The sequence below is a fragment of the Bubalus kerabau genome, chromosome 2, assembly GCF_029407905.1.
Source record: "Bubalus kerabau isolate K-KA32 ecotype Philippines breed swamp buffalo chromosome 2, PCC_UOA_SB_1v2, whole genome shotgun sequence".
In the NCBI taxonomy this organism is placed as follows: Eukaryota; Metazoa; Chordata; class Mammalia; order Artiodactyla; family Bovidae; genus Bubalus; species Bubalus kerabau.
This window is the reverse complement of record NC_073625.1, coordinates 159,800,806-159,818,237: the sequence shown is the minus strand read 5'-3', so window position 1 is coordinate 159,818,237 and position 17,432 is coordinate 159,800,806. Positions and strand designations below refer to the sequence as shown.

The 17,432-nt window shown below is 40.8% G+C and overlaps 1 long non-coding RNA gene across 2 annotated transcripts; it reads left to right on the top strand.

Annotated features, from left to right (window-relative positions):
- The first annotated feature begins 5,512 nt into the window (after positions 1–5,512).
- Positions 5,513–16,154, top strand: LOC129644959 (uncharacterized). 2 transcript variants are annotated; one of them, XR_008711086.1, is made up of 4 exons: positions 5,513–5,648; positions 7,452–7,669; positions 15,615–15,737; positions 16,022–16,154. It is a non-coding gene; the product is annotated as an uncharacterized LOC129644959 (long non-coding RNA). The 2 variants fall into 2 exon arrangements; XR_008711087.1 differs by lacking the exon at positions 15,615–15,737 and having other exon boundaries at positions 16,022–16,138.
- Positions 16,155–17,432: the final 1,278 nt, after the last annotated feature.

Genomic DNA, 17,432 nt, shown 5'->3' with positions numbered 1-17,432 from the left:
TTTTTGTTTCCCCTTTCTTATATTAGGACAGGCCTTTAACATTTGTGATAAAGAGAACCATTCCAAACATCTGATATGGACATCATTGCATCCTTTGAACCTGTCAACTGCAAAGGATCCTAACTAGAAACAGGTGCCCAGAAATGGAAGAAGGCATGAATATTGAAGGTCCAGGGCCTTCACTTGGCAGATGAGGACAACACTCTGGTAAGTTGCATTGAGTGATCTGCCCAAGTATACATACAAATCAATAAAGGAGCCTAAATGAAAGACCACTTGACCTATTTTAGGATGAGGACCTACTATGCTCTAAGGGCCAGCTCTCTTTGATTCACTGTTACTCACCATTCAAGACAGAATTCTGAAATGAAGGGAAAATATCTCAGGGTCTTGGTTCCATTCTGCAGGTTTTCATGTAGCCCCACACCCAAGCAGGCCAGCTTTCCTGGATAGTGATAAAGATTCACATTCTTTTCCACCATCAAAACACTTTCCTTCTCTAGTCTTCCCAGATACATAAAACCCTAAAAATTGATTAATCGGTCAAACCAAAACTTCCTTCACTGTACATCATTATTTAGTCCTTGCAGGAGGGTTTGCTTGTTTAAAAAAAAAAAAAACTTTGTTAGGCCTGATGAAGGACTCTATTGATAACACTGGACAAAGTCAGGGTCAGATCTTTGCAGCTGGTTTACAACTTCTGCAAAATGAATTTTAGCTGGTGGCTGCTCCAGAATTTTTATGTAAGAGGCACTCAGAGGAGTCATTCTCTGAAAAGGGGGTACTGTGGGGCTTTCCTTCAACCTTCATTTGCCTAGCAAACCCAGTTCTTCCATAGATTGTACAGGAAATTTACTTGGAATGACTTTGGGGACAGTGATAAAAATCAGGCCAAGCCACCCCTTAGACACATCAACTGATTGTATGTGCGCTCACTCAGTCATGTCTGACTCTTTAGGCCGCCATGGACTGTTGCCCTCCAGGCTCCTCTGTCCATGTAATTTTCCAGGAAATACTGGAGTGGGTTGCCATTTCCTACTCCAGGGGATCTTCCCTACCTAGGGATCAAACTCATGTTTTTTGCATTGTCTCCTGCATTGGCAGGCAGATTCTTTACCACTGTGGTCACCAGGGAAGCCACAACTGATTATAGTACTTTTAGAAACTGGTAGTATTTGGTCATAGGAGCTGATCCAAAATCTTATTTCACTTTTTTCACAAACTCCTGGCTTGCCAATCCTGGTCACGGTTGTCTTAATCTTTTCCTGAAGTTAAAAAACAGCATAAGCCATGAGTACTGGCCTAAAAACACTCTGTATACTTTTAAAAGCAGTTTTAACAGACGTAGAGAATAGGGCCAGTTTATACAGAGCTGGCTTAACCATTTTTCACTTTATGAATTGATTAGAAAAACAGAAATTATAACTTACACATATTTTTCACAATTTGGAAAAAAGGAAGTGAGTCATTGCTTATGTATCAGACTAGAGATCAGATATTAGCTCAGGATGGTCCCTGATTCCATCCTAACATACAGCTCACAGTGTCAGGTAAATAGGGGAAGATTTTAGGGCAGTAGATCAATCCACACCTTGGGGCAGATAATCCTTCACCTCAAAAGAGCCAAACTAAATATCAGTCACTGTCATCAGACCTCAGAGAACTGGAGCATATTATAGATTCTTTGAAGCCTGCACTGAGTCTTCAGTATTGTCTTCTTCCCTCTGCCTCCCACCTAGATCCCAGCACAAAACAGGTGCTTAAGAAATATTTCCCAAGTAGAAAAATAAAAGTTGTGAATTTAGTTTATTAGCAACTCTTTGAACAATATATCATAGCAGATAAAATGGTTCTCTAATTTATATCTCAGTGGGCCCAGTTATTATAAAAGACTATTATTTCCATTTATGTATATGCTCCATTTGACTCTCATTAATTATATAACTTTAAAGTAATTTCTCATAACTGTTTTACCCCACAAAAGGAATACAAAATGAAACAGAAAAAGGAAAATTATGATAATCCAAGAAGGAAAATGCTCACATATATGATTGAGGGAAAATATGCCACTTGTGGTCTCATATTTAAGATTTTTCATAGTTTATAAGTTCCTGAAGACTTATGTACATTTTTCTATATGTTACTGAATTGTGTTATATTTTATTAATAGATATCATAGCTGATAAAGCAGCAAATTAAAATAGCCATTATACCCTCCCTATAACTCTATTACAGCAGTACTTGGGATAGTTTTGGAAAAATAGCTCTCTCACCATAGTTTGCAAACTTGCTCTGATGGGTGTGCAGCCCGTAGCTCACCTGTTTGGCCTCGTCCAGACCTCGGGTTTGCACCTACAGCTTCCTGGCAGAGTAAAAGGACTAGCACGCGTCCAGCTTTACCATGCCAGCTCCCCTCACTTCAAGCTGTCGCTTTGGCTCCCATTCCCCTCTAATTCTTAAATCCCTTCAAAGCCTTTCTCATCCCCCCAGCTCTTAACACTTCATTACCACCAGGACTACACGGAGTCTCTTATTCCAGCGCTTGAACAGGTGGTGTGAAGAATTATAAGGGCTGAGGGTTCTCACTCTTCTGCCTAGGGTAGCAAGTATCTGGATCACTTCATCACCTTCACGGCCAGGGTACACTGACTATCAGCCTCTCATACACTGAGAACCAACTAGTCTTTTTCCAAAATTCACTGACCTTCAAATTTCAGAGCTTAATGATTATGAAGCATTAGATCTGGAGTCAGACAGTTGGGTTCAAATCCTGACTTAACAACACAACTATCATATGATCTTAGGCAAATTAGCCTTCTGGGTGTTTTTTGGGTATGACAAAAAATAATAGTGATGAAGCCAAATGAAATTTGGATTAAATGAAATAATATATGTAAAGCACTTAAAATATAGTGCACTAGGTAAGCTCTTAAACCTATTACTGTTACCTCTTCCTCGCCCTGCTTTTAGGATACATATGAAAGTTACAGATTTGCAAGTTTCACAAATAAAAGAAACTGGAAAATCAACTAGTTCAGGGCTAAAAATATTTGAATACTTACAGAGCCCAGAGCTGTATGATTGATACAGCTGAAGCAAACTCGAGGGATGGAAAGGCAGAAAGCAGGTGACCTGGCTAGAGGGATAGCTGCTTCTCAAGGTGAAGCACATGGCTATCATGTGAGATCAGGAGCCTGGTGTTACCAGATCTTCTGGTTTTTCATGAAAAGACAGAAATCCAGATTTGTGTGTAATCTCAATGTTCAAATGTTGACAGATATAGTTTAAATTACTATAAAAATGGTTTATTGCTTTCTTTAATGAAAACAACAACAACAATAAAGTAGGGGAAAAGTGAAAGTCTCTCAATTATGGCCGACTCTTTGCAACCCCATGGACTTACTGTATGGACTGTAGCCCACCAGGCTTCTCTGTCCATGGAATTCTCCAGGCAAGAATACTGGAGAGGGTAGCCATTCCCTTCTCCAGGGGATCTTCCTGACCCATGGATCAAACCTGGGTCTCTTGCATTGTAGGCAGATTCTTTACCATCTGAGCCACCAGGGAAGTCCCAAAGTAGGGTCGCTTCTACTTTATAATTACCTTTTTTATTTATTTTTTAGCTGCACCAGGTCTTAGTTGTGGCATGTGGGATCAAACCCAGGCCCCCTGCCTTGGGAGCACAGAGTCTTAACCACTAAACCACCAGGGAAGTCCTGGTAGCTTCTGCTTTAGAGCCTCTAATAGAATTTCATTTGAAAACTGAGAAGACAGGATTAAGAGTTGAAGTGTCATGCCAAAAGGCACACACAACTAGTAAATGACAAAACCCTGACCACGCTCACATCTCTCATGCCATAGTCCAGGGATCTTTGACATCCCTTGATTATTGACATGAGAGGTGCTTTTATCCTCTTCACATCTATTTCTAATCTGTTACTAGATGCTGTTATTCAGTACTTTCTGGTTCATTCTCATAGCCACCAAGTGTCCTGGACCCCTGTTGTTCCATAATCTCCTCATTAGAAGCTCTCTTAGTCTGATCCACCCAACCTGTTTACTAAAATCTAACTGACCTTTATATTTGGTCACACCCCTTCTCTAAGTCCTTCAAAAATTTTGCATCCAAGCCAAGGGTACTGGCCTGTCTTTCAGTCATCCAGTCTCAAAGTGATTTCCTTTTGCTGGCCTGCATCCTGGTTCCTCCTCCACGGGCAAGATGTGTCACCTGGGGTGAGTGAGTCACTCTACAACAGCATTCTTCAAAGTAAGATAGAAATAATGGGAGAGTATAATAATAGCACTCACCTCAGTGTTGTTACGGGTATTGATTACGTTAACCCATGTAGAGACTTCCCTGGTGGTCCAGTGGTTGAGAATCCACCTGCCAATTCGGGGCACGTGGGTTCAATCCCACATCTGGGAAGATCCCACATGCCATGGAACAACTAAGCCTGTTCACCTCAACTGCTGAAGTCCATGGGCCTGGGGTCCATGCTCCACGATAAGAGAAGCCACCGCGGTGAGAAGCCTGTGCACCGCAACTGGAGAGCAGCCCCCACTTGCTGCCCCTAGAGAAGGGCTGTGCATAACAACAAAGATCCACAGCAGCCATACATAAAACTGTGGATCCTTCTTAATCTTCCTTTTCAGCAAGCAGTCTCCCTGTTGAGAGGCTTCCCTGGTGGCTCAGTGGTAAAACATCTGCCCGCCAATGCAGGAGACAGGGGCTCAATGCAGGAGACACTGGGTCGAGAAGATAATCTGGAGAAAGAAAATGGCAGCCCACTCCAGTATTCTTGCCTGAAAAATCACACAGAGGAGCCTGGTAGGTTACAGTCCATGGAATCACAAAGAGTCAGACATGACTTTGTGACTAAATCACAACAACTCCCTGTTGAGATGTAATGCAGGGGCTGTGTGGTTCTACAGGCTTGCCTTGCTTCTGGGCCCTGCCAACAACACCCCCCAAAAGTAGAATGCCAACTTACACCGCCTTATTGTACCACATTGGAGCAGGAGAGTTCAGCTCCTCCTCAGCCCTGGTGACAACTTCCTCTTGAAAGCAGAGAACTAACTATTCTGTCTCATTGTATCCTAGTAGGGGTGTAAGCTCAGCTCTCTGTTAGGCTCCACTGACCTCAGGGAAGGGGGAATGAGAGTGCAAAGTCACACACATTGTTGCTGCAGTGTCTGAACAGAAGCTCCCCTCCCCACTGACCCCTGCTGTCGCCCAGCTGGGAGATAATGAAGTACTAACACATTCAATCTCATTGCCTGATGGGAATGGAGGCTCAACTTGCCACTAACCTCCCTGACACTGTGGACCTCCCCAATACTACCCTGGCAGGAAAAGGGGAGCAAACTCAACTTCCAGTGGAAAGATCAGCTCCTCACTCAGCCCAGCTGACACTAACTAGGCAGGGGGGTCAGAGCATCAGCTGCTTCCACTGAGCAGAAGACAGAAGGTCAGCTCCTCATTCAATCTCACCGACTTCACCCCCACAGACAAGAGAATCAGAGTACCACTGTCTGCTTCCACGAGTGAGGACAGAGGAGAAATGGAAAAATCAGCTTGCTGTTTGACCCCATTGAAACCACAGGAAGCCAGGCAGTATTTCTGTAGATGTTTGGCTGGAGTAGGGCAGGTATTGCCAAAAAGATTTTCTGTTGTTTGGCCATCCTTTTCCTGATCCTTTGGCTATGGAAACAGGATTTTTCTTGGAGCTTTTCTGTCTGTGCCTGTTGGCAGTTCCAGTTTGGAGGGAACAACCTGTCTGGAACACATGAAAGGCAATAAAGAAACCCAGGGACTCATTGCTGTGTCCTTCCTCAAGTCCCGAGGTCCTTGGACCATTGCCTTCTTTCCATTTTTCAGAATCTTCTATGCTGTTTGTTGTGTTATCTTCAGGGGTATTTTTAGTTGTAAGGGGAGGAGTTGGAAAGCATGGGGCTACCCAATCTTAAGCGCAATTCTTATTTTTAAATGAGTATTATAACAAACAAGCAAAATGTCAAAAGATTTTTGAGACAATTAGAGAAATTTTAATATGGACTGAGAAGTGGATGATGTTGAGGAATTATTTTTAATTTGTTAATGGTGTTTGGCTATATAAGAAAAATATCCTTATTCTTTATTGTTTAGAGGTGTTTCTCAAGTAGAGGTGAAATTTTATGATGTCAAGAATTTCCTGGAGAATATACCAGCAAAAATAAATAAGTAAAAGGAAGAAATATAAAGAAAGAAGTAAGTGGGGGAGGTAGGGAGGAAGAAAGAAAGGAAAAGAAGGAGGATGGAAAGAAGGAAAAAAGGCATAGGTTAATCAATTAAGCAAGTGTGGCAAGATGCTGGTAATTGTTGATTCTTGTTGACGGGTTATATGAGATCATTGCACTATTTTTTTCTACTTTTGGATATGGCTAAAAAAATCTATTTAAAAAATTTGTTCATTTATTTAAAGAATCACCCTATGGTGGACAATAGATTGAAAGGGGAAATACTCAGAATTGGGATTATACGTTAGGGGCAAATGCAGTCAATGAGATGAGAAATACTGGAAGTTTTGACAAGGATGGTGACTGCTAAGTTGGAAAGATGACAAAGAGTAAACAGATATGAGAATTTGTGGCAGTGACTTGGGAAAAGATATTAGAGGGAAGGTTAGTATCGAGTATGACAGGCAGGTGTGGCTTGATCTACCTATTATGGAAAATATGGGAGAAGGTGCAGTTTTAGATGGAGGTGGATGAGTAGAGAGAGATAAAAATTTGGTTCTGAATATGTAAAACAGTCAAATGGGGGTATGTAGGCAGTGTGTGATATAAAATCTGAAGCTTAGAAGTGAGGTCTACGTTGGAAGTGGTATAGTATTGGAAATTGTTATAGAGATGATATAGGAAAGCACAGGAATAGTTGAGAGAGCTGATGGTAAAGATAAAAGGGACTCAACATGGAGCCCTAAGCATTAGCATCTCCAAGTTAGGGGGAAGTGACTTAAAAGTGGCCAAGTGACAGGAATCCCTAGCACCCAGATCTAGATTTCTAAATACCATTCATTCAATCATTCTTTAGTTAGTTGATTGATAAGATTCAGTTAGTTAACAAGTACAGTGGGCCCTTAATCTAATAAAACTGGTGTCCTTATAGGAAGAGAAGATATGAGATGCATGGAAAAACAAATCATGGTTTAAATAATCCAGTTTTATTTTTGTCTTGTGCCCTAGAAAAATCTGATATGTGAAGTTCTTTTTATAAATTCAAAAACTATGTCTTCTATTTTATTTTTATGGAAGTATAGTTGATTTGCAGTATTGTGCTGGTTTCTTGTGTACAACATAGTGATTCAATATTTTTGTAGACTATACTTCATCTAGGGTTATTGTAGAATGTTGGCTATATTCTCTGTGCTGTGTAGTATATCCCTGTGGCTTGTTTATTTTGAACATGGTAGCTTTTTTTAAAGAAGCACAGAGAGATGCAGACACCCAGGAAGAATGCCATGTGACAGAGGCAGAGGCTGAAGTTACGCAGCTAAAAGCCAAGGAACACCAAGGACTGCTGGCAACCATCAGGAGCTGGGAAGAGTCAAGGGGGAATCCCCTCCTAGAGCCTTCAGAAAGGGCATGGCCCTGCTTACACCTTAATTTCAGACTTCTTATCTCCAGGACGGTAAGACTACAAATTTCTATTGTTTTAATATAGCCACTTTGTGGCACTTTGTTCTAATCGCCCTAAGAAACTAATATACCATTCACTCATTCAGCTAGTCATTCAAACACATTTCAAGGAAAAAATTTAGAAGTTCTTTCCCTTCATCCTTACTTTCCTTTTCTTTCCTGAAATGTTAGTCCTAAAGCTCCAGGGATCATTATTGTTCCCCCTACCAACCACAGGGTCTAAAGGAGCCCAAGTGAGGAGTGTGTTCTTGAATGTGGGAAACTTGGAATGGGGTGGTAGAGCCTGATGAAGGTGAGCAGGGCTGGAATGCCAGGGGCAGCTCAAAATGGGAAGTCAGGGAGCCACCTGGACACAGAGGATGCCCATATGATGGTAACCCTTCAGGGTGTTAGAACTGGGGTGAGGAGAGCAGACGTGTGTAGGAGCAACATCAAGGTGAGCTGATTAAGTAAATCTACCAAGGAAAACAAGGGCCAAGTTTCTCACTCTCGTAGAAGGAACTACAACAAAGGAAGAAACACAACTAGAATTAACTCCACATTGAACTGGAATCAGTATGCACTTACAGTCTTGAATAAATATAGATAGATATAGAAATATGGGGAGGGGGTGTACCACATCTAGTCTTTAGCTCAGTTTTCTGAGAGGGCAAAAAGAGCATCTTGCCCAGATCTTGGTTTCTAAATACCATTCTGTACTAAAAGGATTCAGGACCTCCTTGGAAAAATGACTCATTCCAGGACTGGGACTGGGAAAGGGTATAAGATGATCAATACCCCCAAACAAAAACAAAAAAACAAAGTTAAACAAATGAGACCCACTTAAACTTAAAAGCTTGTGAACAACAAAGGAAACCATAAGCAAAATGAAAAGACAGTCTACACCATGAGAGAAAATATTTGCAAAGGGTATGACCAACAAGGGATTAATTTTCAAAATATACCAAAAATTTATATGGCTCAATATCAAATAAAAAAACAACTCAATCATCGAACCTGGACTGGCAACTCATTTCATATATGATATTATTCATGTTTCAATGCCATTCTCCCAAATCATCCCACCCTTTCCCTCTCCCACAGAGCCCACAAGACTGTTCTATACATCAGTGCACTGGGGTATTGACTCAGAGGGATGGTACAGGGAGGGAGGAGGGAGGAGGGTTCAGGATGGGGAACACATGTACACCCGTGGCAGATTCATGTTGATATATGGCAAAACCAATACAATATTGTAAAGTTAAAAAATAAAATAAAAAAGAATAATAAAAAAATAAAATTAAAAAATAAAAAAACAATCAAAAAATGGGCAGATATAAATAGACATTTTTCCAAAGAAGACATCAGTTCAGTTCAGTTCAGTCACTCAGTTGTGTCCGACTCTTCACAACCTCATGGACTGCAGCACGCCAGGCCTCCCTGTCCATCACCAACTCCCAGAGTTTACTCAAATTCATGTCCATTGAGTTGGTGATGCCATCCAACCATCTCATCCTCTGCCGTCCCATTCTCCTCCCGCCTTCAATCTTTCCCAGCATCAGAGTCTTTTCAAATGAGTCAGATGGCCAAAAGACAAATGAAAAGATATTCAACAGTGCTAATTATTTTAGAAATGCAAATCAAAACTACAGTGAGGTATCATCTCATACCAGTCAGAAGGGCCATCATCAAAACTCTGCAAACAATAAATTCTGGAGAGGGTGTGGAGAAAAGGGAGCCCTCCTACAGTTGGTGGGAATGTAAATTGGTATAGGCATTATGGACAACAGTATGGAATTTCCTTAAAAAGTAAAAGAAGAACTACCGTATGATCTGGCAGTCCCACAACTGAGCATATCCCCAGTGTTCACTGCAGCACTACTTACAATAGCCGAGACATGGAAGGAACCTAAATGTGCATCAGTGGATGACTGGCTAAAGAAGATGTGGGGTGTGTGTGTATATATATACATACACGCATACAATGGAATATTACTCAGCCATAAACTAGAACGAAATAATGCCATTTACAGCAACATGGATAGACCCACAGATAGTAACCCCGATAGTAACCCAGATAGTAACCCATAGTTATCATAGTAAGTGAAGTAAGTCTGGCAAAGACAAATACCACATGATAGCACTTGTATGTGGAATCTAAAAAATGATACAGATGAATTTGTTTACAAACCAGAAACAGACTCACAGACATAGAAAACAAACTTATGGTTATCAAAGGGGAAAGGTGATTGGGAGGATAAATTAGGAATTTGGGAGTAAAATATACACATTCAGATCAGATCAGGTCAGATCAGTCGCTCAGTCGTGTCCGACTCCCTGCAACCCCATGAATTACAGCACGCCAGGCCTCCCTGTCCATCACCAACTCCCGGAAATCACTCAGACTCACGTCCATCGAGTCAGTGATGCCATCCAGCCATCTCATCCTCTGTCATCCCCTTCTCCTCCTGCCCCCAATCCCTCCCAGCATCAGAGTCTTTTCCAATGAGTCAACTTTTCTCATGAGGTGGCCAAAGTACTGGAGTTTCAGTTTTAGCATCATTCTTTCCAAAGAAATCTCAGGGCTGATCTCCTTCAGAATGGACTGGTTGGATCTCCTTGCAGCCTAAGGGACTCTCAAGAGTCTTCTCCAACACCACAATTCAAAAGCATCAATTCTTTGGTGCTCAGCCTTCTTCACAGTCCAACTATATATATAAAATACACAAGGACCTGCTGTATAACACAGTGAGCTATATTCAATATTTTACAATAACCAGAATAGGAAAAGAATCTGAAAATATATATATATATATATATATATATTAACTACTGTATACCTGAAATCAATTACAATATTTTAAATCAACTATATTTCAATAAAAAATAAATAAGCTATTTTAAAACTCTCAAAAAACAATGGAAACAGGTCAGGACACAGAAATCAACTTGTGGGGGTTCCCATTGACCAAACTGGGAAATTTTGAGCAGAATAAATAATGTTACTAATGAATCATTGAATAAAATTAATTCAATTGAATAAAATTTTAAGAAATGAATCTAAAGAGATATAAGTAAATGAGTAAATTGCAAGTTTAATGAAAAACAGAATATATAGGCAAAAGAACTCCAAACAAAGCACATATAAATTACCAAGTGAAAAGAGTAATTTTACACTGGAAACACCTTGTAGACACCACTTTAATCAGGTGATGAAGGTGAAAATCATTAATAATGGGACAAACTGAAAACAAGTGTCACCTGATAGATAAATACAGCATTACTCTGTCACACTGATGCCTACGATGTACAGCCTAAACCTAATCGTGAAGAAACACCAGACAAATCCAATAAAGGACGATTCTAGAAAACAATCAGCAAATAGTTGTCAAAAGTTATCAAGGTCATGAAAGTGAAAAACATGAAGAACTGTTCCAGAGTGAGACTACAGAGAAATAGCTAAATGCAATGTCAAAAAATCCTCAAACTACCGCACAATTGCACTCATCTCACACGCTAGTAAAGTAATGCTCAAAATTCTCCAAGCCAGGCTTCAGTGATACGTGAACCGTGAACTTCCAGATGTTCAAGCTGGTTTTAGAAAAGGCAGAGGGATCAGAGATCAAATTGCCAACATCTGCTGGATCATAGAAAAAGCAAGAGAATTCCAGAAAAACATCTATTTCTGCTTTATTGACTATGCCAAAGCCTTTGACTGTGTGGATCACAATAAACTGTGGAAAATTCTGAAAGAGATGGGACTACCAGACCACGTGATCTGCCTTTTGAGAAATTTGTATGCAGGTCAGGAAGCAACAGTTAGAACTGGACATGGAACAACAGACTGGTTCCAAATAGGAAAAGGAGTTCGTCAAGGCTGTATATTGTCACCCTGCTTATTTAACTTCTATGCAGAGTACGTCATGAAAAACACTGGGCTGAAAGAAGCACAAGCTGGAATCAAGATTGCTGGGAGAACTATCAATAACCTCAGATATGCAGATGACACCACCCTTATGGCAGAAAGTGAAGAGGAACTCAAAAGCCTCTTGATGAAGGTAAAAGAGGAGAGTGAAAGAGTTGGCTTAAAGCTCAACATTCAGAAAACTAAGATCATGGCATCTGGTCCCATCACTTCATGGGAAATAGATGGGGAAACAGTGGAAACAGTGTCAGACTTTATTTTTTGGGGCTCCAAAATCACTGCAGATGGTGACTGCAGCCATGAAATTAAAAGATGCTTACTCCTTGGAAGGAAAGTTATGACCAACCTAGATAGCATATTCAAAAGCAGAGACATTACTTTGCCAACAAAGGTCCATCTAGTCAAGGCTATGGTTTTTCCTGTGGTCATGTATGGATGTGAGAGTTGGACTGTCAAGAAAGCTGAGCGCCAAAGAATTGATGCTTTTGAACCGTGGTGTTGGAGAAGACTCTTGAGAGTCCCTTGGACTGCAAGGAGATCCAACCAGTCCATTCTAAAGGAGATCAGTCCTGGGTGTTCATTTGAAGGACTGATGCTAAAGCTGAAACTCCAATACTTTGGCCACCTCATGCAAAGAGTTGACTCATTTGGAAAAAACCCTGATGCTGGGAGGGATTGGGGGCAGGAGGAGAAGGGGATAACAGAGGATGAGATGGCTGGATGGCATCACTGACTCGATGGACTGAGTTTGGGTGAACTCCGGGAGTTGGTGATGGACAGGGAGGCTTGGCGTGCTGCAATTCATGGGGTCACAAAGAGTCAGACACGACTGAGTGACTGAACTGAACTGAACTGAACACATTATACTGAAATTGATCTTTGTGTTCTAATGGACATTAACAGGACAACAGGCAAAACTTAAATGAGGTCTGAGGTTTAGTAACACATCAATGTTAATTTTCTGATTTGGATGGCATTGTGGTTGTGTAGGAGAAATCTTTATTTGTAGGAAATACATGTTAAAATACTCAGGAGTGTCATTGTATGTGCAACATTCTCTTAAGTGGTCCAGAAAAAAAAAAAGAATACTTGTACCTTTTATGAAAGTTTCAAAAAAAATTTTAAACCTTCTATATGCAAGGCCTAATTTGAAATACAGTACAAAATACTAAGTTCTAGAATACACAAGACTTATATACATAGAAATTACAACCAAACAAAGAAATTAAGACTGGTACACACATATTCCTGGTAAAATTAAATCAAGTCGAGAGTCGAATTTGACTGAAAATTCCTCTACCCTGGCAGCCTCTTGCCATACCATATATCCCAACATGTGTAAGTAAGGTAATACCCCCTTTTAGAAATGATTGTCCTAACCTGATCCGACTTATTTGCAATACTGGATCTGTGAAAAATTCTTTATACTTCAATCCATCCCCTGGTAACTGACTAGGTGAAATTGAAAACATCAGTTTCACCAATGACCCAAATTCATAAAGGAATCTATAAGTGAAGGAAAAGGGTGCTCCACGGAACAGAATTACAGAAATTTGTGATTCACCTTCACTATATATATTTCTTTAGAAACATTTGTTTTCCATAGAAGCAATCATCCCACATAGAAAGCTAATTTCTAAGGTGGAAGAGGCACTCAGAATGCATTTGCTTAAGTATTTTTTTGTCTCCTAATAAAGCAACAGGACAGCATGATCACTAGAGGGCACAGCTGGGCTGTTCCCAGGCATGTGAAAATAAGGGAATTTCTCCAATTTTATATCTAAGGGTTTATACCATCACTTCACCACTGCAACATAATAGATAAATGAGTTCATTTCCAAGTAGGTGCCTTGCCTGATACAGATGATTTAGTACCAGGAAAAAAATGCTGTCAGCAAAGTCAAGCACTTTCCGGTTTGTGGATTCCAATGTCATTTTTAAGTTTTTCTGGTTCTCTGTTATGTTGTAACATTTAAAATGGGACAATATGTCTACGCACCTCTGATTTCTATTTCATTCTTAACCAGTTCCTTTGCTTTTCACAACTTCTAGTCAGTACCACAGACACTGTTTCCCTGCTGAAATCTTCCCATTTCTTTTCCCTTCAACTTCTTACTGACAGTTAATCTTGAAGAATTTTTTAAAAAATAAACATTCTCAGTAACTCAGAATGATCATTTCTATGTCTCTCTCACCCATGAGTTTTGAAATCTTAGTACCTAATATTCTGTGGAAGTGTCTCTTTTGAACTAGATACTCCTGTTAATGAAGCAGTTGGGAGCAGGAGTTTTCCCCATGGCCACCAGGCTTAGCAGCCTATGGTGTGTGATATATGGGAAGTGGTTTAAGGGCAGGCCTGTTGTCAACTACCTCATCTCCACTTGACTGACACCTCTCCACCCCTACATCCTATAGCCCCACACTCCTGAGCACACCTTTCCCTGGTCATTCTCAGAAATAATCCAGCCAAAAACATTGGCTCAGCGAAGCATCTGAGCAATGCAAGGAGGGATAGAAAAAAGTAAAACATCATGCATTCATAGGCCCTTACGATCTAGTCAGGAAGGCAAAACAGGAAACTAGGAGAAATGTCAGTAACACAAGGCTATTTAGCCATATATTCTAAATTCTCCAGGACAGCATCTATTTAAATTCTGACTCATTGTCAATTTATGTATTAAAATAGACCTTAACAACGTGTTTAGCAGTAACACCATTTAGGCATCTAAGGACCTGGACTAGAATATGATTTTTGCCATCGACTAGGTGGCAGATTCCTCAACTGTCAAATGGAAAACATAGGTCTTACCTTTTAGAATTAATATGAGGATTACATTTTCTGAAACATAGAACAAAGGTATATATACACCAAGTGATTATATCATGATCATGTGCAAAAGCAGATGTTCAAAATTTTTTATTTGAGAATTTTGTCATCATAGCATGTATCAGATACTGTGCTAGGTACTGGCTGAAGATGACATAATAGCCACTGCCCTCAAGGGTCTCACCATCTTATGTAAATACCAACGTTAGTATTATAAACATGTAATAAGTATATTTCTATTATAAACATATGTAAGTATAAATAAATAAAAAACATGGAGTAGGCTACCCCAAAATTCTGACCAATAGAAGTGTATGATTAATGAAGTTTGAAGACCATTGACGGATTTAGCAACTAATACAGCACCATGTTAAAAGATTCTGCAGGGCTGTGAATTAAGTGTAAGGGAGCCCTGAGATGCATGATAAATCTTGACAAGCTTAAGTGTAATTGGAAATTCATAGTCAGGAAAATACGGAAAGAGTTTCAGGCAGAGGCAATGAGTGTGGGCTTTGGGTAAAACAAAACTTGTGTTGAAATATCAACTCCATCACCTTCTAGATGTATGATCTCAGTTTTCCCCTGTGCCTATATGGAAATACCACTATCCACCTAAGGACCAACTTTTGGTTGACTAAATGAGATAATACTTAACTAGTTCAATGCAATTTCCTGGCCCTAGTTCCCTTCCTTACTCCTTATCTCAGAAGGATGCTCCTAACCAGATCTCTGCACGTGCAGATGGACAAAGTACATAGGGATTTCTGGAGTTCTTTTGTTATTGATGCTCGAACATTTGTCTGTGGCTCATGCCTGGATTTTAACCCCTTCTGACCACTCACTTTATGTGGGTTTCTGAGATCCTCTGTCTTACTCTGAAATATTACTAACTATTCATGCGTGTGTGCTAAGTTGCTTCAGTTGTGTCCAACTCTTTGCCCACCAGGCTTCTCTGTCCATGAGATTCTCCAGGCAAGAATACTGGAGTGGGTTGCCATGCCCTCTTCCAGGGGATCTCCCCAATCCAGGGGTCAAACCCACGTCTCTTATGTCTCCTGCATTGGCAGGCGTGTTCTTTACCACTAACACCACCTGGGAAGCCCATTACTAACTATAGTAGACATTTTTGTACACCCACATCTTTACTCCCTACTACTGGTGGCAGCAACCTGGTTTCCTTTGACAGCCCACCTATTTTTCATTTAGCCCATATGGTTCTGGGGATCCTGGCCATCCAGAGCAACTTAACCCCCTGCTTGCAGCGGTTAGGTCCAAGATGGAACACAATGTGAGTCAAGGAGAGCCAGGCCCAAGACTTACTGGAACTTGGTAAGAGAGATTGTTTCCTTCTTCCAGACTTAAAGCTTCAGTTGCCAGGGGCCACCATTAAAAAATATCTGGCAGAGAGGGAAGCCAATGTAGTAAAATATAACTGAAACTTAGAAAAGAATTTTCTGAGGACCCTGTTGAGCATCTGGATCTAACAGTACTGAGAAAGCCTCTCAGTCATGTCTGACTCTTTGCTACCCCACGGACTGTAACCCACCAGGCTCCTCTGTGCATGGAATTCTCTAAGCAAGAATACTGAAGTGGGTTGCTTTTCCCTTCTTTAGGGGATCTTCCTGACCCAGAGATCGAATCCTGGTTTCCTGCATTGCAAAAAGGTCTTTAACTGTCTGACCACGAGGGAAGCATTAACAATGCCAAAGCGTGTAGATTTACTACTACCTCGTTCTGTATGTAAGCCAATAAATTCTTTTTTCCAAAAATCCTGGTTTTGATATTCGGTCACCTGTAACTGAATGAGTCCTAGTACCACTGAAGTCTGACAGTCAGTCTAGTCTTCTGACTCCTCCAGGGAGTATTGCTGACTTCTTACAACAGATTTTCAGCTTTACCGCCACCAATGACAGTTGGACTTGTTAAGAACAGGATAAACCCATCTGTTCTGTTAGAAGTTACATTTATAATGACTGTGGCAATTTGACTTGTATTTATAAACTTCCACATTCTGAAGCTGGGAATCTACTCTTTCTGAAGGGCATTGCCTTTACCACCTTCTGTCATGATCATGCTACTACTACTACTACTACCAATAATAGTAACAAGAAGAAGAAGGAGAAGGAAGATGAGCAAGGGGAGAGGGAGGAGGTGCAGGAGAAGAAGAAGAAAGAAGTAGAACAGAAAAAATAGTTCAGTCATTCAGTCGTGTCTGACTCTTTGCGATCCCATGAATTTGCAGCACGCCAGGCCTCCCTGTCCATCACCAACTCCCAGAGTTTACCTAAACTCATGTCCATGGAGTCGGTAATGCCATCCAGCCATCTCATCATCTGTCGTCCCCTTCTCCTCCTGCCCTCAATCTTTCCCAGCATCAGGGTCTTTTCAAATGAGTCAGCTCTTCACATCAGGTGGCCAAAGTATTGGAGTTTCAGCTTTAGCATCAGTCCTTCAAATGAACACCCAGGACTGATCCCCTTTAGAATGGACTGGTTGGATCTCCTTGCAGTCCAAGGGACTCTCAAGAGTCTTCTCAAAAACCACAGTTCAAAAGCATCAATTCTTCTGCGCTCAGCTTTCTTCACAGCCCAACTCTCACATCCATACATGACCACAGGAAAAACCATAGCCTTGACTAGATGGACCTTTGTTGGCAAAGTAATGTCTCTGCTTTTCAAAATGCCATCTAGGTTGGTCGTAACTTTCCTTCCAAGGAGTAAGCGTCTTTTAATTTCATGGCTGCAGTCACCATCTGCAGTGATTTTGGAGCCCCCAAAAATAAAGTCTGACACTGTTTCCACTGTTTCCCCATCTATTTCCCATGAAGTGATGGGACCAGATGCCATGATCTTAGTTTTCTGAATGTTGAGCTTTAAGCCAACTCTTTCACTCTCCTCTTTTACCTTCATCGAGAGGCTTTTGAGTTCCTCTTCACTTTCTGCCATAAGGGTGGTGTCATCTGCATATCTGAGGTTATTGATAGTTCTCCCAGCAATCTTGATTCCAGCTTGTGCTTCTTTCAGC